We start from the raw sequence: 18040 nt of genomic DNA, 5'->3' as shown, positions 1-18040 counted from the left end.
AGGCCAACCTTGTTTGGCTGGAACTTGAATGGGCAAATGCGATGTGGCAAAAATAAGGCCACTGTGTACAAACATTTGTGCCTTCCTTTTCAGCCTTTACTACCACTGTGAACTTCATGCCACAACCAGAGTCCTGCAAAAACGTATTCTCAGATTTTAAATGTTTTCTGACTGCATAATATTTTGACAAAGGGCTCAGGCATAAAACATTAGATAACCTTTACTTCCTTTAGATGCTGCGTGGCCTTTGAATTTCCCCAGTATTTCTATAAATTGCATAATAATTTGCTTGTGATTCTTCAATGTGATGCTACAGTGTCTCTACCAGTGGATCAAAAGTATCTTCGGCAACTCTCTTGGGTCAAAGTATGGCTATCATTTCTGATGAATGTGAATGTTGCATCATTTATTTTTGTCACGGTTAGCTGCCTTCCCTCTTTACAGTTTCCATTCAGTGAAATAGGAGAAAAGTGGGATGAAATTAGGTTATGGAACATTGAGATAAGTGACACAGCTATTGTTATCTATCCATTATCACTGACCCTTTAACAAACAGCCAGAACCATAGTTATAAGAATAATCACTTCAACTTGGAACATCAGAGTCTGATTCATCCCTCAGAAGAAGGAGGGAAAGAAAAAAAAGTCAGGAATTTTGGTTAAAAAAATCAGCACAGGGCTTATTTATAAATAATGGCTCATATAGACTCTCAGATTAGAGAAGCAATCATTGAATCATAAATATGTGTGATGCATTAAGAGTCCAAATGCACCCTTGTGGATTATTGCTTCGTGCAAGTGATTCGTTTTGAAGTCCTATCTGACAATTTGCAGATGAGGACTTTTGAAAGTGATTCTTGGGGTTGGTGCATGGTTTTGAGAAGGGATGAATGAGAGGTGGAGTTAATCTCTACTCATCAACATGTATGTGCGTGTATGCACTGGTCAACTGATCACTAATTGCATTCCCCTTGCACACTTGTAGTCCCAGAGGAGTAGAACGCGTCAGGTGATTACAGATGAAAACACATTGAAATCTTGAACTAAAAATAGTAGTCCCCAGGAAGTCTTGCCCTCCGCAAATATAGAGGGTTTTTGTGGTTGAAGGATGAATGTTGGTCAGAACCAGGGGCGCAGGGGCAGCTCCGGAACATCATGAGTCCACTCCAGGCACCTAATTGTCTCTTTATTTGGTGAGCTTCAGCACTTAAAAATAAATTAGCACTGCACCCCTGGTCAGAACTCAAAGGAAGCAATGTTGATTTTCTCTAAATTATGCTATGGGATGTTTAGTGATCACCCAAGAGGAAAAAAGAGTTTAATTCCCTCACTAAATTGGAAATAATTCCAGCATTATGCCCAGCAGAATCCTACCATGTACCAAGTTATAATCTGGATGTTGTTCGAGGGAGAATCAGCCAGGACCCCAGGCAAACCCTTCACATTTATGAGGCCGCAGGTCTTTTAGTTGCCTGAGAGCCAGACAGGTTCACAGCATCAGGGTGGCCAGTGCGGCACTCTCTCAGGATTGCTCTGGAGCTTCAGGCAGGAGTTTACTGTTCAAGCCTCTGGATGAATCTTTCAAACTGAGAGCCGTTTGGCCTCAGTTCCTCAAGAACCAAAGACACCATTACTTCATAGAAATCAGCACATTTCCAGGTGGGGACTTGGAAGACAAATTGACAATGTACCACTTGCGTGCTGTGGCATCCTGCTCAATTTTTTTTTCAATGATGTGTGAAGCCGAATCAGTGGCACTCACAGAAATGCATGTCAATTTTTATCTTAATTTGAAAATAACTAAAGAAGCAGGCTGCTGATCTGGCCAATCTTTTCATGGTAATTGCTATAACGGTGGTTCCCAATAAGCTATTGTCTTTATTTTAAAACAGAACTCCATGTACGTACAAATTTTCTGGCATAAATGTGACCTGCCATTTGTCAACCTTCTTCTTGCTTCAAGCTGGTAGAGGCTGCTTCATTTTCTGAGCGGTTAAAGGTGTATCAGTGAACCTCCTCCCTTTTGATTTTATGATGGGAAGGAGGTGATCGATGAATCACTTGAAGAAGACAGAGGAATTCCTGCAGTGATTCACTGGGATTCCCAGCAACCAGGAGCATTTTCCTTTGAGTGAGGAATCATTTCAGCCAATTAAATGATTTTGCCATGATGCATCTGGACTTCCATTCCACCAAGGAGCATCAATTCCATACTCAGTTACGTGATCCCTCAATGTGAAAGGCACTCATTATCACCTCCCTAATGGGATTTAGCTTTTGTCTGTCTCCAGTGAGATTTTCAAGCAAAGTGATCTGAAAAATAACAGTCCTTTCTCAGTCACAGAGAAATCAGTTTCATTAAGCCTGTTTTAAAGCTGTGCTAATGAAAAGGCAACAAGCGTCTGGTTTTAGGCCAGACAGTCTGGCTTTTGAGCTATTTGTCCTCCATCTGGCGCCATCTCAAGCTGGACATTAATTTGTCCTCCATTTGGGGGTGAAGGACAAATTAAGGGGCAGAAACTGCAGAAAGGTCAAGGGCGGGGGCTCTTATCTGTTAAATGCGGTGTCCCAGGCTCCATAGGCCATGCGTGGCCGTGTTTCTTATTGCACACAAGCACGAGGGTACATTTACTGGGGCTGGTTGGCGCATATGCGGTGGGCCCACAGACGGGGAAACTGATGTAATTGGCAATGTTTTGATGTCAAGTGGCGTCGTGGCGGGATTTCTTTAAGTTCTTTATTTAATCTGTATGAATGAATGCATTGTATATAATATGCAGAATTATAAATCATTGAATAGAAAAAGAGCTCTAGCAGAAAATCACTGATTTATGTTGAAATAGCTAGGCTTTTTGCTGAATTTATAGAGGCAAAAAATTTTCCATGTTAGAATTTTTATTTAATACAATAATTAAAGTGATCATCTGTTTGCATTTGTTGTTTTTGCAATATGGTTTAAATTTGTTAACCTATGACCATGTCCTCAGGGCTGGCACCAAGGGGGGGGTCATTCATGGGCATTGCCACCCAAATGAGTTATTGTGCCCCCCACCCACAGCACTGGTGTCAGCATGCAATATAAGTAACCCCCCCCCGCCACTGAGAGAGTCTTTGAATGTCCGTTTGTGCCCTACCATGGTTCCCCTAGTAGGCCCCTATTAGACTTGTTCTGATGCCAAACTTGCACATCCTCCTTTTTGGAAATGCCCACTCTATTCAGATCTGCGACCTTGAATACAACCTACCACGTTCCATAACTGCTTTATCTATGATCAGGGTCAACTCCCTGGCCTTGGGATCATTCCAGACTGCTGCAGCTAGATGTGGCCACACCCCACAGTTTTCTACTCAAGGTTGTTTTGGGAAGATCATCCAAACATCATTTTCAGGGAGAAGAGCTTTATCAATTTTCTTTTCGTTGGCACAGTATTTGCAAGTTTCATTAAGGTTTAATGTTTGCCACGTAATGCCTGGTTCACTGAGAAGAATTCTTCAAAGCATTCTAACAGGCCAACTCTAACATGTATACAGCCATGCAAAGTACAAAGTACAAGGGTAAGAGCACAAAGTTGCAACACGTCAATTAGAAGTGAAAGTCTGTTTCAGCGTAACATTACACAGGGAAACACAATGATCCTGTTTATGATGAAAGATTCAACTCCTTGTGTAACTTTCACAATGAGCATTAGGGCAATTCACAATACTTTAACACCAGGGAAAATTGCAAGGCAATTTCCAGCCCCTTGTGTTTTCATTATTTATTTTTCTTTAAACAGTATAATTTTGTTGATTATCTCTCAATCATACAAACAAGTCAACAGACAGAGGCTTTTCTTAGCCCTTGATGCAGTAACTTTTTGTCCCCTTGTTTATCGATTATCATTTGACTGTTGCCTTAAAATATTCAAAGGCTGTTTCCACCAAAGTCACAAAGATACACAACCCTCCAAAAAAAAACCTCCACCACTTATTTTCAAGCAGTGACCCTGGTTTCTGATTCTCCTAGAGAGGAAACAGCCTGTGCAAGTCCACCACCCCATATTCTTGTATGTTTCATAATCAAAGACCCTTCTCACTCTTTTACACTCCAGCAAATATAAGCCAAGCCTGTCTCAACCTTTCTCCATTCCATTCCATTCCAGAAATCAATCCATTCCATTCCAGAAATCAATCTGGTAGATCTCTGAACTTCTTCCAGTGCACACCCAACACCCTTCCTTCAATACTGCACATTGTATTCCAGATGTGATCTCACCAGTGACTGTTTCCAAAGGTCCAAAATGGAGGACATCCCTCTAAACTGTGTGCGTGGAAGGGCTGTGTGCTCATTTGCTCATGTGTGCACGCGCACACAGTCCATTTGTGCAAGTGTGCGCACACGCAAAAAATGCACACAACCTAGAGGGGACACAGCATCAGAAAACTCGGAAGAACAAAAAAGTCAACCACTCAGTCTCCAACTCTCCACACCACCACTGTCCACTGCATTAATGTAAGGCAAGTTTTTAAAATGTGTTTAAACAAACATTTCCATAAGATGCATCTCAGATAGTATTTCTTTTCTTTGGCTTGGCTTCGCGGACGAAGATTTATGGAGGGGGTAAAAAGTCCACGTCAGCTGCAGGCTCGTTTGTGGCTGACAAGTCCGTTGCGGGACAGGCAGACACGGTTGCAGCGGTTGCAGGGGAAAATTGGTTGGTTGGGGTTGGGTGTTGGGTTTTTCCTCCTTTGCCTTTTGTCAGTGAGGTGGGCTCCGCGGTCTTCTTCAAAGGAGGTTGCTGCCCGCCAAACTGTGATACATCTATATCATATAATGCATATTTGCCACAATTTTGCACATAATATTTATCTGAGGTATACACATAGAGAGAAGAAAGACAGAACAAGAAAAAGAAAACTATCAAGTATGGAATGATTTCTTTTAATAACAATCATTGATTTGTAAGAATAAGGTCAGGCCGATGAAGCATTATACAGTTAAACCATTTTTTCCAGCATGAATCAAATTGTTCCAATTTATAATTAACAGATTCTGCTATCTTCTCCATTTTATAGATGTCCATTATATTCCAGCATGAATCAAATTGTTCCAATTTATAATTAACAGATTCTGCTATCTTCTCCATTTTATAGATGTCCATTATAATTTCCTTCCATGTGTTTAAAGTTGGGCTTTCTTGTGATAACCATTTCCTGTTAAGAATCTTTATACTAGCCACCAAGAGTATATTCTTAAATATGGCATTGTGCATCCCACTCCAAAGTAACAGGGCAGTCCCAAAAAAAATGGTAATGGTTTGCATTTTGATTTGCACAATTTCTCCAGCAAACAGGCAGGTTATTATCATAATGGGATTTCTGAGAGGGTTTGATAAAGTATCAACAAATTTTTCCACTCAAACTCACTCCATTTCTGTGAGCTGGTACACTTCCATTGATACCTCCATGTTCCATTCTTCCTCAGATATAGTTCTCCCTCCTTCCTTTTCCCATTTTGTTTTAATGTTTAATATACACATGAAATTATTTTTCTAACAGTATCTGAATTATATGCTTCTAAACAATTCTATCAAATATGTACTTGCCTTGGTAACATTTTTTAAACTCTCCTATTAACATAATTTGCTTCTGCAAATACAGATAAAAGTCTTGTTTTCTTCTAATGTGTCTCTCTTTCAATGCTTAAAGAGAAACACTTGTTAGAAAACTAAAAAAAAATTAAAAATAAATCAAAATCCTCCTTCAAAGATCACAGTCGACATTCCACTTGATGTCATCATCAACTGAAGCGATGAGCAGCCAAAGATCATTCATGCCAGAAGTATGCACCTGCGCCCTACCTAAACATTCCCAAGTCCTGACCTAAATCCCTCCAGTGTCGCCGGCCAGTCCCATCCATTGCACATGTGCGAGTGCCGGCTGGCACATGCACACAAGAAGAAACATGGCCCCACATGACTTTAGGACCCCAGGACACTGCAAATTAATAGGTGTGTTATCCTGCCTCCACCCTTGCCGTTTTTGTGGATTCTGCCCCTTAAATGCCCTCCATTTGGGGGTGTAGGGCCCCAAATGGAGGAGAAATTGATGTTTGGCTCAAGGTGGCACCGGATGGTGGACAGTCCTGAAAAGCTAGATTGTCAGGCCTAAATCTGGTCATCTGGCCATCCTAAATAGAATTGAGGGATTACCTCCCCATTTTTATAATCAATTCCCCTACATGTTTGCTGCATATATTTCAATGTTTTCAATTCATTCATAACATATGTTGTCACTGACAATGCCAGCAATTATCATCTGCCCCTAATTGGCTTCCCATTGAGCAAGCTGCCAGGCCATTCCAGAGGACAGTCAATCACAAATAGACCAGTAATGGCTAGGATGGTAAATCTTTATCCTCAAAGGGACTACAGAACCAGATGGGTTTTTGCAACAATCTGCTTGTTTCATGGTCACCATTACTGATACGAGAGCTGTAATTGCCTCTTTATTTGATTAATTGAATTCAAATTCCCCAGTTGTGGTGATAGAATTTGAACCCTTGTCTCTGCATCATTACTGCAGAAATCTGTTATTTTGCCAATGACAAAACTGCAATCTTTTCCTTTGCTAAATACAAGACTCTGCAGCCCCTTGAAATTTAAATTTATTGCAATTATTTTGCAGAAACATTTTCACAGTGTGGAGATGGGCATGCAGATGTATCAACCAGAAACCAAAAAGGTAGTCAGAATTCTATTACCTAGTAAATTATGGATTTAAAATTACAAAAGGAAAGTCTAAATCAGCCTTTCTCAATGGGGGCAGTACGATTCCCCGGGGGCCACAGCACATTTAAGGGAGACCACTGACTGAAATCCTAATCTATTTTTGATGTTTTCATGTAGTTGGTAGGAAAAGAACTGAACTTGACCGCTTCTCAGGGAAAGGGGGCCCATAAACTTTGAGCAGAGTCCTAAGGGGATCATAGCCAACAAAAAAAAATTGAAAATGGCTGACCTTGATTATAATTATTGCACTTTTTTTGGAGAATCTGAATGATTATGGCACATTGATGTTGACAGTGAGCTAACATTGAAAGAATGGCAGCAAGCTCTGCAAGGATGAACTTAAGGAACTAGGCAGAGTGGTAGGCTGACATTCTCTCTTAGCTTTTCGCGTTTGTTTGCTTTTACACTAGGTAACTATACAGCCATGTCTCTACCAGCAACTTGGACAGCTGGCCACCAAGAGAGCTTATCTAAATGACAGACAGTTGTTGAAGTATTATGAAGGTTAATGGTTTGACAGCAGGCAATAAATGACTGAAAATGAAAGCAGATACCTGGGAATTCCGATGTAAGTGAAGAAGACAGCAGGGAAAATTTGAGAAAATTCTTCTGCAAGATGCAATTATGGGAATGAGCCTCCTGCATTTCTACCTTTACAGAATTCTGATGATGCGGTTATACTTAATGTGAGGTCATAGCAGAATTCTGACTGAAAGTATGGGGGAGTGGGTGGATGACGAATGGCTCACCTCATTCAATTATACACAACAACTGGAAGTCCATTTGTTTGGTTCTTCAGCCAGTGAGATCAGGAGAAGCACTCTCCACCAATGTCTTCAATGCATCCTATCTATACCATACATTGTATCACCTTCCCAAGCTTATTTCAGCCCAATCTCTCAGCCCTGAGCTATTTACAACTTGTTTCTCTCAGTGCTAAAGGCTTTTGAAGAGTATCAACCCAAATCCTCCTCCACGTCGTACACCATCCTGATCTGGACAGACATTTTTTTTCCCTTACTATTATAGGGCCATTATTTATGTCTAACCCTACCTAAAGACCCCATTTCCATTGCATTTCAATGGTTTAATCATCACCTCCATGTCAGGACAGCCCAGGATAGAAATTAAATACTGGCCTCCTCAGTGCACCATACCTCAGATCCAACGCAATCAGTTACTGTGTCTGGAACTCATCATGAAAAGAAAATATGATTGATTGTTTCACTGAGGGTTTACCTCTGGGAGACCATGTAATTATGGGAAAAGTGACTTTTCAGTAGTGTAAAGCGCATTGGGATGGCCTTAGGTTATGAGAAGTTGTCCGTTTCTTTTTCTTGAAAGTGGTCATTATGTGAAGCCAAACTAATTGGAGGCACAAAAATTGACTGAAGGTGCTTAATAAAAGGGTATCAGCTCATAATGCCAACAATTCCTTTCCTCTCACTGATGCTGTTTGACCTGCTGAGTTCCTGCACCAGATTGTGTTAAGCATTAGATACTCATTATAATAGAGTAATGACCCTAACCCTAACTCAGAAAAAGTTTAATCTCTCAGTGAAAGTGCAGGATTTTGGTATGAAACAGGCTAAGAGTTCCAAGTGAAACTTCTTTGACACAGAAATATGTCCCAAGTTCATGCATGATATGTGTTAGTGATGGGTTCTGCCACTGTTCTCTGTCACAGCACTTCCTGTGGAATCCAATAGTGGAGCTGGATCTTGATGAGATTCCACGTCATTATTACACAAGTAGCCCTGGTTTCTCAATCCAATGGCAGCTCAGACCTAGCATGTACTCCATTAGGAAGTTTTTACATAAATATATATAAAATCACTTTATTTCAACAGGACTTTAAAGTAATTTTAGTGTTTTAATTACTTGTTTTTCTTTATAACCTTAAAAGTGATCGGTTCTAGAATTGATTTAATTTTAATTTAATTTAGACATACAGAACGGTATCAGGCCATTTCAGCTCACGAGTCCATGCCAGCTAAATTACACCCAATTAACCTACACCCCTGGTACATTTTGATGGGAGGGAGGAAACTGGAGCCCCCATGGAAAACCCATGCAGGCACAAGGAGAAAGTAAAAACTCCTTACAGACATTAGATTAGAACCCTGGTCCCAATCGCTGGCACTGTAAAGGCTTTGCACTAACCCCTATGTAAACTATGCTGCCAGACAGTGTTATTTATATTTAAGAGATTCCATAGATTGATCAAAAAGGAATTCTGCCTGCAAATTGGATCCATTTGCACAGTTTTTATGCACAAAAATTATTTAAAATAAATTTAATCAGGTGATGATCCTGCTAGCAATTGTTACAGGGTATATTATATTTTATATTATATTAATATGTCTTTAAAAGAGAGAGCTTTTGGGGGTTTAGTGTGTAGGTCACTTCACAAATAGAGTAACTCTTCACATCTCATTAAAGATGCAAGAGCTTGGCTGAAGCCGGTGCTTTGCAAAAGACAATAGAACTGTTTTGGAAGGAATTTTTAAAAAGCAAGTGCAAATAAACGGTCCAGGCTCAAAGTGCTGATAAAGATCTTTCAAGGATTGGGTTAGCCCTGCAAGGAGTTCTGGTTTTTGCAAGCAGAGAGAGAGAGAGAGAGAGAGAGAAAAGACCAAGCAGAATTTCTCTTTTAGAGAGAGAGAGTGAATTAAGTTCGAGTTCTGCGGTAGTTTTAAGGCTGCAACCTGACAAGCTGGCAGTGGCTTTTAGAACCTGTTGAAAACCCCATTTTGAAAATGGGTTGTGGGTTCTGAGTTCAGCCTATTGAAAAACCTTTGTAGTCCTTACAAGAGGATATGGTTAGCTAAAGTGTTTCTCCTAAAATAAGGGAAACAAAGAACTCTGTGGTGACCTGGAAGAAAAGGTTTCATTTGGAAAACTCACGATGGGGCAAGTTTCTTTGGCAAGACACTGAAGTGACTGAGCAGAGGAAATCAGTTTGCGTGTGTCCAACGAGCAACAATTAGCTCTCTTTGAAACCAACAAGAACCTTTCTGAGCTGTTAACCATTTACCTTTTAGCACCAGAGTCTGGTGAAAATTCATAAATGTTAAATTCTGTGCACAGTATAAGAATTGCTTGATACCGGTGAACTTGGAGAAGTGAGATTGGACTATGAATCAAAGAACTTTCCGGAACTTGTACACATTACATACACATGCGCTTAGAGTTAGAAGGGGGCTTAAGTTAATAGTAATAAGTTAAAGTTTGATCCCGTTTTATGGTTAAAGAAAATTAAAAGGAACTTTTGTTTAAGTAACCATTTGTCGGTGAATTTCTATTGCTGCTGGGTTTTGGGGTCCTCTGGGCTCATAACACAATTATCACTGGTGAAAATTATGGCCAGACAGAAATTGGACCAGGCACTTCAGACTGTGATGCATGATCATGTGTCTGATATTTTTCCAACAATCGAGACCCACCTTCTGTCATTATCAGGTACACAGTAGCTGTTTCCATATTTACTGATACATCCTGGAGCTTGAAGATGTGACCTATGACTTTTGCTTGTCATTCACAACAATATATAAAAACAAACCTTTCAGGGGGCCAGTAAAGAAACATGAATCCAGTCCCCAGAGTGACATTAATGTTTTGCTCCAAACATTTGCTGGACTCAACTTTCAATGTTCAGTTTGTATGCACATGGATCACCGTGTTCCCTTGATGATCTAAGCATTATTTTATGCACAGTATAATCAGCCCATTTTTTTAGAGATGGAGGACCACTGGGGCACAGGACTGAATCAAGGCCGATCTGGGTGCAGCACAGAATTGAAATTGTTGTTTGGACCTGCCTTGCACTTTACCTCTGCTCCAAGGAAACCTTTTCTACAGTCGTCTGTGGCTGTTACAGCGGGAGGTTCTTCAAGGTCAGTCAGCGATGTCTTCACGCAGCTACCTCCAGGAACTGTGCCTGGAAACTATAAAACGTGATTGTACATGTAAATCATCTTAGCTCTGTTTTGACCTTGCTTTTCTGAATTTCCTGATTCTTTTGCAATGTGAAAGATGAACTTTATTTTTAAGGCTTGCATATCTTCTTGATCTGTATCTGGCACTAACCACTTTTGGATATTTGCTAACAACTTTGAGATAGAGACCACATTTCAAAGTTTGACAGTGACATAATGCTATGTAATATTGGTGAACAGTGGAGAACATAAAATTACAGAAAGAAATGTGCAACATTGTGGTAGATGGGTCTCAGTGTCCTAAGTGTGACCATGTTTGACTTGTAGAATTTAGTAGGATAATTTGATTGAAGTTAATGAGAATTGAAAGTGTAAATAGAGGAAAATATTTCCATCAGATTTGACGTTAAGGAAACAGCTTAAAAATTAGAATGGAGCTGCTCAGGTGTGAAATCAGGAAAAAGAAACCTACAGGTGGAAAAGATTGTTAGAAATTTGCAATTTTCTTCTGCAATCAGCACCTTGCGCGATTAAGTCTGGATTTTAAATCCAGAATTAAATATCTTGTTCGTCAAAGTTGCAGCATCAGTAACTGAGGTCCAAATGCTGTCTATAGGGTGTTTGTATGTTCTCCCTATGCCTGCATGGGTTTCTTGCCCCCCTCTAAAATGTATGGGATTGTAAGTTAATTTAGTTTATTGGGTGGCACGGGTTTGAATGACCAGAATCAACTTCAACCAGGCTTTACATAAAATTTAAAATTAAAAAAATATATTGAGAGATGTGAAGCAAAGATTATAGATTCAAAGAGATTCATCGAGTTAAACAACATAGAAGCAGGCTCTTCAGCCTAACTATTCCAGAACAGCCAAGATATTTATCCAAGCTAATCCCTTTGGGAAGTGTTTGGCCCATATCTCTGTCGAGCTTTCTTACATGTACCAATGTACCTGATCAAATGTTTTCTAAACATTATTGTATCTGCCTTCACCACCCCTCCTGGCCAATTAATCCATATATTCACCACTTTCTATGTGACAAACTTGCCCTTTAAGTCTTTCACCTTATACTTTTGCCCTCTAATTTTCGATTACCTACCCTGGGGAAAACGACTGTAACTACCCAACTTATTGATGACCATTGCAATTGTATAAACCTCTACATTGACACCACTCAGCTTTCTTTGCTCCAGAGAAAGCCATCCCAACCTATCCAATCTCTTGTTATGACTAAAGCCCTCTAGTCCGGGCAATACCAATGTGCATCTTTAGTTATCCTCTGGACCTTAATCACACTCTTCCTGTAGTGTGGTGACTAGAGCTGCACACAATATTCCAAGTGTGGCCAAACCAACAATATGTATTACTGTAACATGATGTCCCAACTCCGATGCTCACTGTCCTGTCAGATGAAGGGGAGCCTATCACATGACTCTTCACCACTTTCCACCCATGTTGCCACTTCCAAGGAACAATGTTTTTGTATTCCATGTTCAATAACTTACGCCAGTGCTTGGTTTCAGGCACTGAAACCCAAAATTCAACACGGCACATCAATCATAAATATATCAGCCGTTTCCTTGTCTGCTTTCCCCAATTGATCCTTATTCTGTTGCAACCTTCTTCACTGTCAACTATGCCATCAATTTTGGTTTCATCTGCACTTGATAAAGATAATGAGTTTATTGTCCTGAAAAATGTACATATGCAACAAGTCTTGTTGCATCCAAATAGCTACTGTATGAAACAAAGTACAATAGTACACATTAATTTTTTTTTTACAAAGAAATAAATAAAAAATAATAGATGTTTGCAGTTCTCTCAGCGCAAGACAAAAAGTGGCATTACAAGTACACAGTTCTTTTGTGGTGCTGGAGAAGTCCATATTTCTTGTAACAAGGGAGGTTCAAAAGCCTGATATCTGTTGGAAAGGTACTATGCTTGAACCAAGAAGCCTCATGCTTTTATTCCTTCTCCCTGAAGCTAACAGCAAGAAGAGATTGTGACCAGGGTGATGGGAGCATTTATGACATTGGCTGCCTTCTTGAGGCACCATCTCACATAGATGTCTTCAACTGTTGGAAGATCCGAAACGGTGATGGATCTGGCTACTGTCTGCAGCCTTCTGCATTCCTGGACACTTGAATTGCCAAACCAGGCTGTAATGCAAGCTGTCAGTATAGTTTACATAGGGAACCTGTAGATGTTTGAAATGTCAAATCATCTCAGATGACTGAAAGTAGAGGCATTGGTGTGCCTTCTTCATGGTTGCCTCAGTATACTGGCTCCAGGCGCATGCCACGTTCATCATAGTAAAAAGTGTAAAGTTGCAAACGAGTTATAATTTCATTGTTTAGCAGAACAGCTATGAGTAGCTGGATAGCCTATTCTTGGACGTTTGTTCATGGAACATAGGCCAGTGATATACATGATAGGACATGTGAAAACCATTTGGCTGGTCAATGTGATAGGAGTTTCACATCAGTGCACACCATTCTAATCCCATTTTCATTTACTTCCACTGCATTATACAGTTCCACACAAATATTTTGGCATATTGCTTTTATAAATTTAAATGTAGACATATAGAACTGTAACAGGTCCTTTGGGCCACTAGCCCATGCTACCCAATTACACTGTATTGACTTACACACCCAGTATGTTTTTAAGGGTGGGAGGAAACTGGAGCCCCTGAGGGAAACCCCATGCAGACACAAAGAGGATGTACAAACTCCTTACAGACAGTGTGGGATTCAAAGCCTGGTCCAGATTGCTGGCAGTGTAACAGTTTGCACTAATTGCTATACTAACCATGCCACCCAATTATTTGTATATTTCCTCCTTCACTGACCACTTGTGCTAAAACTTGCAATCACTCTATGTGAACATTTTCTGTTTGGCTCTAGTCTTATTTAACTGATGGTCTGTTCTCTTTCCTAATCAATTTGCCAGCTACTGGACATGGCCCCTCACTAATTATCCTTCAAGCTTTTATGATTCGGAACATTGAGGTCTACTGGTCAAGGAGGCAGATATTGCAGTGTAGGTACCAGGAACTCAACCAGGGACAACTGAAGGCCATATCAACAGAGATGTGGTTAATTTCTCAATGCTGCAACTCTCTATAGCAACTATACTATACAGGACCTCTTTCAACCTCATTTTGATTCTGTCATTGGGAGGGATTTTGAAACAGTCTTCCAATTCAACTGGTGACAGAATTTTTTCACCATTTTGTATATTCTCTAAACAACATACAAACCATGCTATTAACCAAAGGTCGACAACAGAATCAATCTCAAGTTCATAGTCATTGCCCAACAATTTCTTCATTTTTCCATCTGAATGGTGCATGTCACTACCAATGAACTTCTCACAGAAGTGGACCTAAATCTTCAAATGCACTGAGAAATTATGTAAAATATGATGACTATATTCTGGGACTAATATCACCTCAAACTCAATAGTTGACCTGATGCTTGCTTTTTAGATGAACATTTAGATATTCATTTGAGGCATTTAAGAGGAAAGACTTCACACTCAACATTTGCAAGAGAAGGAATAATACCAGACTGCCTCAATCACATCACCTTCTAACAATGAAATATCATGGCACAGGCAATGATTTACATCCTTATTTAAGGTCTGGGAGTACCCTTTTCATGCATTTCCAATTGGTAGACAAAAGCAAATAAATCCTTTGGTCGTTTCACTAATGTTTGGTGTAGGGTGATATTAAAGATGGAGGAAAATGCATTGGAAATGCAGCAAAATGTTTGCAATTAATTCTACCTGCCAATGAACTACATACACTAGATATCAGATAAGTCATTTTGGGTGTCTTCAATAGCCTATTTTGGAAGATTTCTTGTACACCATCATTCTTGTTGGATTTGAAAGTGTTTGTCTCTTCACTTCTCTTACTATTCCACACATTTGTGTCCTAAATTATGTGTGACATAATTGACTCCCATGTATTTCTTACTAGACTGTGACCAGTCTTTGACATTTTCATTAGAGAGGAATATGATAAGACTTTTCAAAAATGCATTTGTGATTTTCATTTCATGTAGCTTGGGGTAAACCTTTTTAAACAATAGTAAATTTTACATCCATTTCAAAAGGCTGAATTCAAATTGTGTGTAAGCAGAGGAGTCTGGTATAATTTTTAAATCCACACTACGTTCCATTTGTTGACGGCACCTTTGCTGGGCCGTGGCCATGTTGGAAGCAGAGGGCTGACGTAGGCAACCATAAACGGGGAGAACAACCCCCATCCCCCAGTTGAGAAAAAGAAGCAGAGAAACTGGCCCTACAAGACAGGATGGCAAGCACAGCAGCAGACAAACTTAGAGCATGGAATAGTACATGGAATTATGACATTGTGGCCATTAGTGAAACTTTGTTCCCGGAGAGGCAGAACAATGTTCTGGGCCTCCATTGTTCTGGGATGAAAGAGGGAGGAATGGCATTGCTCATCAAGGAAAATATGACAGCTGTGCTCAGTCAGGACAGACCAGAGGGTTGTATCTAAGTGGAGGAAGGGTGAAATTTTGAAATTAAATTTAGCTTAGCAGTCTTTTCCTTAGACTATTATCTGGAATACCACACACAAGTCTGTCTTTTGCCAGTGAGTTGGTCTGTCCAACAAATTCACACATTTTTCTTCTGTTTCTCAATTCAGTCACATACTGTTCAATACTTTCTTCTATTTTCTGTGTATATGTGAAAAATCTGTGCCTCTCAAACATCATGTTACATTTAGGTATGCAGTATGCCTCATTGGAATTTTTTTCCAATTTCATTTTGTCTCCTTCAGCAGCAAATGTGAAGTTATTATGCACCTCCAGGGCTTTATCACCCACAACATGTAAGACAACTGACACTTTCACTTTATCACTTTTCTCATCAGCTCTGACTGCCACTAAATACAATCCAAAATGCTGTTTGATCTGTTCCAATTTTCAGCCACATTACCTGTCAGCTGAAGTTTCACTGGTTGGTGTAATCCTTCCATTTTTCACTGTGCTAACTTCTCTTCGGTGATCCGTTGCTGACTTTAGATTTTAAATATTTCCTTGTAGAGCTCGACACAGCCAAGAAAGACTTGGCCACCACATTGAAAGTTGTTAATGACTGTTTTTATTCAAATTCAGCATGTGCCCTTTTGAGGGCAGCTTGAGCTCAGTCACCTCATGCATTGTGACATCATAATCATTGCCCCAGGTGTGTTCTGGGTAGGAGACTTGAGGCAGGGAGAAAACCCTGACAGTGCCATCTTCCCATGGCTGCCCTGCCACGTGGCGTCACACGCGGGGCCGGTTCGCCATGAGAGAGTGTGCCGGCACACACTTCTAATTTCCTTTATCCCATCTCTAACACCATGTTTGATCTTGTTTTTATATGTGTGAGTTCTTAGAAAACACAGGGATGAAGGAAAAGGTTCTCTACTATAAAGCTGTTGTAAACAGCATGTGAGACATGCCATGAGGCTGCAAGGTCATTGGGGGCTCTCATCCTGCCGTGAAGGACATCTACTACATTTGATGCAGGCAAAAAGGCATTGTGAAGGACTCCACACACCCCTCATGTAAACTGTTCTCCCTTCTGCCATCTGGTAGGAGGCACTGTAGCATTCAGGTCAGAATGGGCAACAGTTTATTTCCCCCAAGCCATCAGGCTCCTGAATTCCCAGAACATAAGTGAATAGTGTTCATGGACCTTTAGTGTAAATGTCTTAATATTTTAATATTTCCATGTGTTTAACTTCTTGCTGTTGGATAGGAACTTCACTGATTTCTAAGTCACAATGGTATGTGAATGATGTTGTTTTGGGGAAAGAAATACTTCAGAGTCAGAAGTGAACTGGGAGCAGGAAACTTTTATTACAAGCATCAGGGGAAGTGGGGAGGTGGTAGCTTTTAATGTCTAAACTCTCTCAACAAATCATTAATTATCTTTCTGCTAAAGTGGTTGATTAGGAGTTGATGACATTGACCATATACTATGCTAAAATTTGCTCCGTCATATATATATATATATATATATATAGTGAAACAAATGGAGACTTCATGACAAATAAATATCATCAACCTTGTCCAATTTTAACAGAGTTAAATAATCTTGCTAACCCTGACTAATGATTTAAAAGAAGATACTTTAAAACTCTGGTGAGCCTTTTTGTTTTACCAATCCGGGAGGACTGAGAGGTCACTATATTTGTTATCCTTGTCCTCCTCAACAGTGGATTTTGGAGATGAGTAAGATGCTGTTGATGTTGGCCAGGCAAGTAACTGTGGTATATTTTGTCAATGGCAGCCATTGCCAACATGTTGCAGTGGCGATGGAGATGATGAATGCTTGAGATCGTGGACAGCATGCCAAGTAGTTGGGCTTCATGGTGCAAGGTGGTGTTGAGTTGCTTGATAAAAAGGTGTTGCTGTCGGAGCTACTGTAACGGCAACACTGTCAATGGTGTGGACCCAGGGAGAGTGGGGACCGGAGACACAGCGCTCCCCCACAGGGTCCTACTGGCCAGTCCTTAAACCATGGCTCCATACTGACTCTAATCAGCCTTTTGAAGAACCCAACAGTGTCTTATTTAAGATCCTGCATCTGTGGGGCTTGGGCCTAAGATGGTGGTGCCTGTATTCGGCAGTGGCCTCCAGGGGTTGCGGACTCCAGGGTGGCAGCAGACTGGTGCAGGGCACGAGTTCTGGGGAGAACACCCCTCGATGAGAAGGAGAAACAGTGGAGATAACACTAAGGAGCTCTGGAGTTTGAAGGCTGTGGCCGACTTGCGAGCAAGGAACCCACACAGTCTGCGGCCTGCTGGTGAGTTGAAGTCAGAGGAGTATTCACCAAGCTAAGGCTGTTGGAGACAGGCTCATGAGAACCAGGTGTCGGAACCAAGATTTAAAGGGATGTTGAAGGGCTCTTGAAGGGCCCTGGGCACTGAAGGCCTCCTCATCGTGTCAGCGGTTTGGATCTGGGTTCGGGTTGCCGATGGTTTGAACTGAACTCTAGTCCGGTGTGGAGGTGGAAGCTGCGGTACTGCTGGAAGTGAATCCACGGACTCCAGTGTTGGTCTCTTTTGCTTCTCTTTCTCTGACTGTAAGGGGCACCAGGCAATGCTAATGGTGAATCTTTATGCTAATCCTTATGGCAGACTAAAGGCAATTAGTCTGTGCCTTCTGTTTCCAGAACTTTCCACCCTGAGAAAATGGCTGTAAACCTACATTTCATCCATTCCCCTCGTATTTTATAAATGTCTATGAGGTAACGCCCTCCACATCATATGCTCCAGGGAATAAAATCCCAGTCTCTCCAAATAA

General features: G+C 40.7%; 1 protein-coding gene and 1 long non-coding RNA gene across 5 annotated transcripts in view; one reads left to right on the top strand and one right to left on the bottom strand.

Moving 5' to 3' along the window:
* The window catches only part of mdga2a (MAM domain containing glycosylphosphatidylinositol anchor 2a), a 615537-nt gene that overhangs the window by 231547 nt on the left and 365950 nt on the right, over window positions 1-18040 (top strand). The gene's annotated exons all lie outside the window — the stretch shown is intronic.
* On the bottom strand, window positions 1858-15847 carry LOC138753412 (uncharacterized). 2 transcript variants are annotated; one of them, XR_011351152.1, is made up of 3 exons: window positions 15684-15847; window positions 10603-10716; window positions 1858-2312 (listed from the first exon to the last, which is right to left on the bottom strand). It is a non-coding gene; the product is annotated as an uncharacterized lncRNA (long non-coding RNA). The 2 variants fall into 2 exon arrangements; XR_011351151.1 differs by lacking the exon at window positions 1858-2312 and having other exon boundaries at window positions 10243-10716.

The sequence above is a fragment of the Narcine bancroftii genome, chromosome 2 (assembly GCF_036971445.1).
Source record: "Narcine bancroftii isolate sNarBan1 chromosome 2, sNarBan1.hap1, whole genome shotgun sequence".
In the NCBI taxonomy this organism is placed as follows: domain Eukaryota; kingdom Metazoa; phylum Chordata; class Chondrichthyes; order Torpediniformes; family Narcinidae; genus Narcine; species Narcine bancroftii.
Note: the sequence above shows the minus strand (reverse complement) of the source record. Positions and strands in the feature narration are given on the sequence as shown.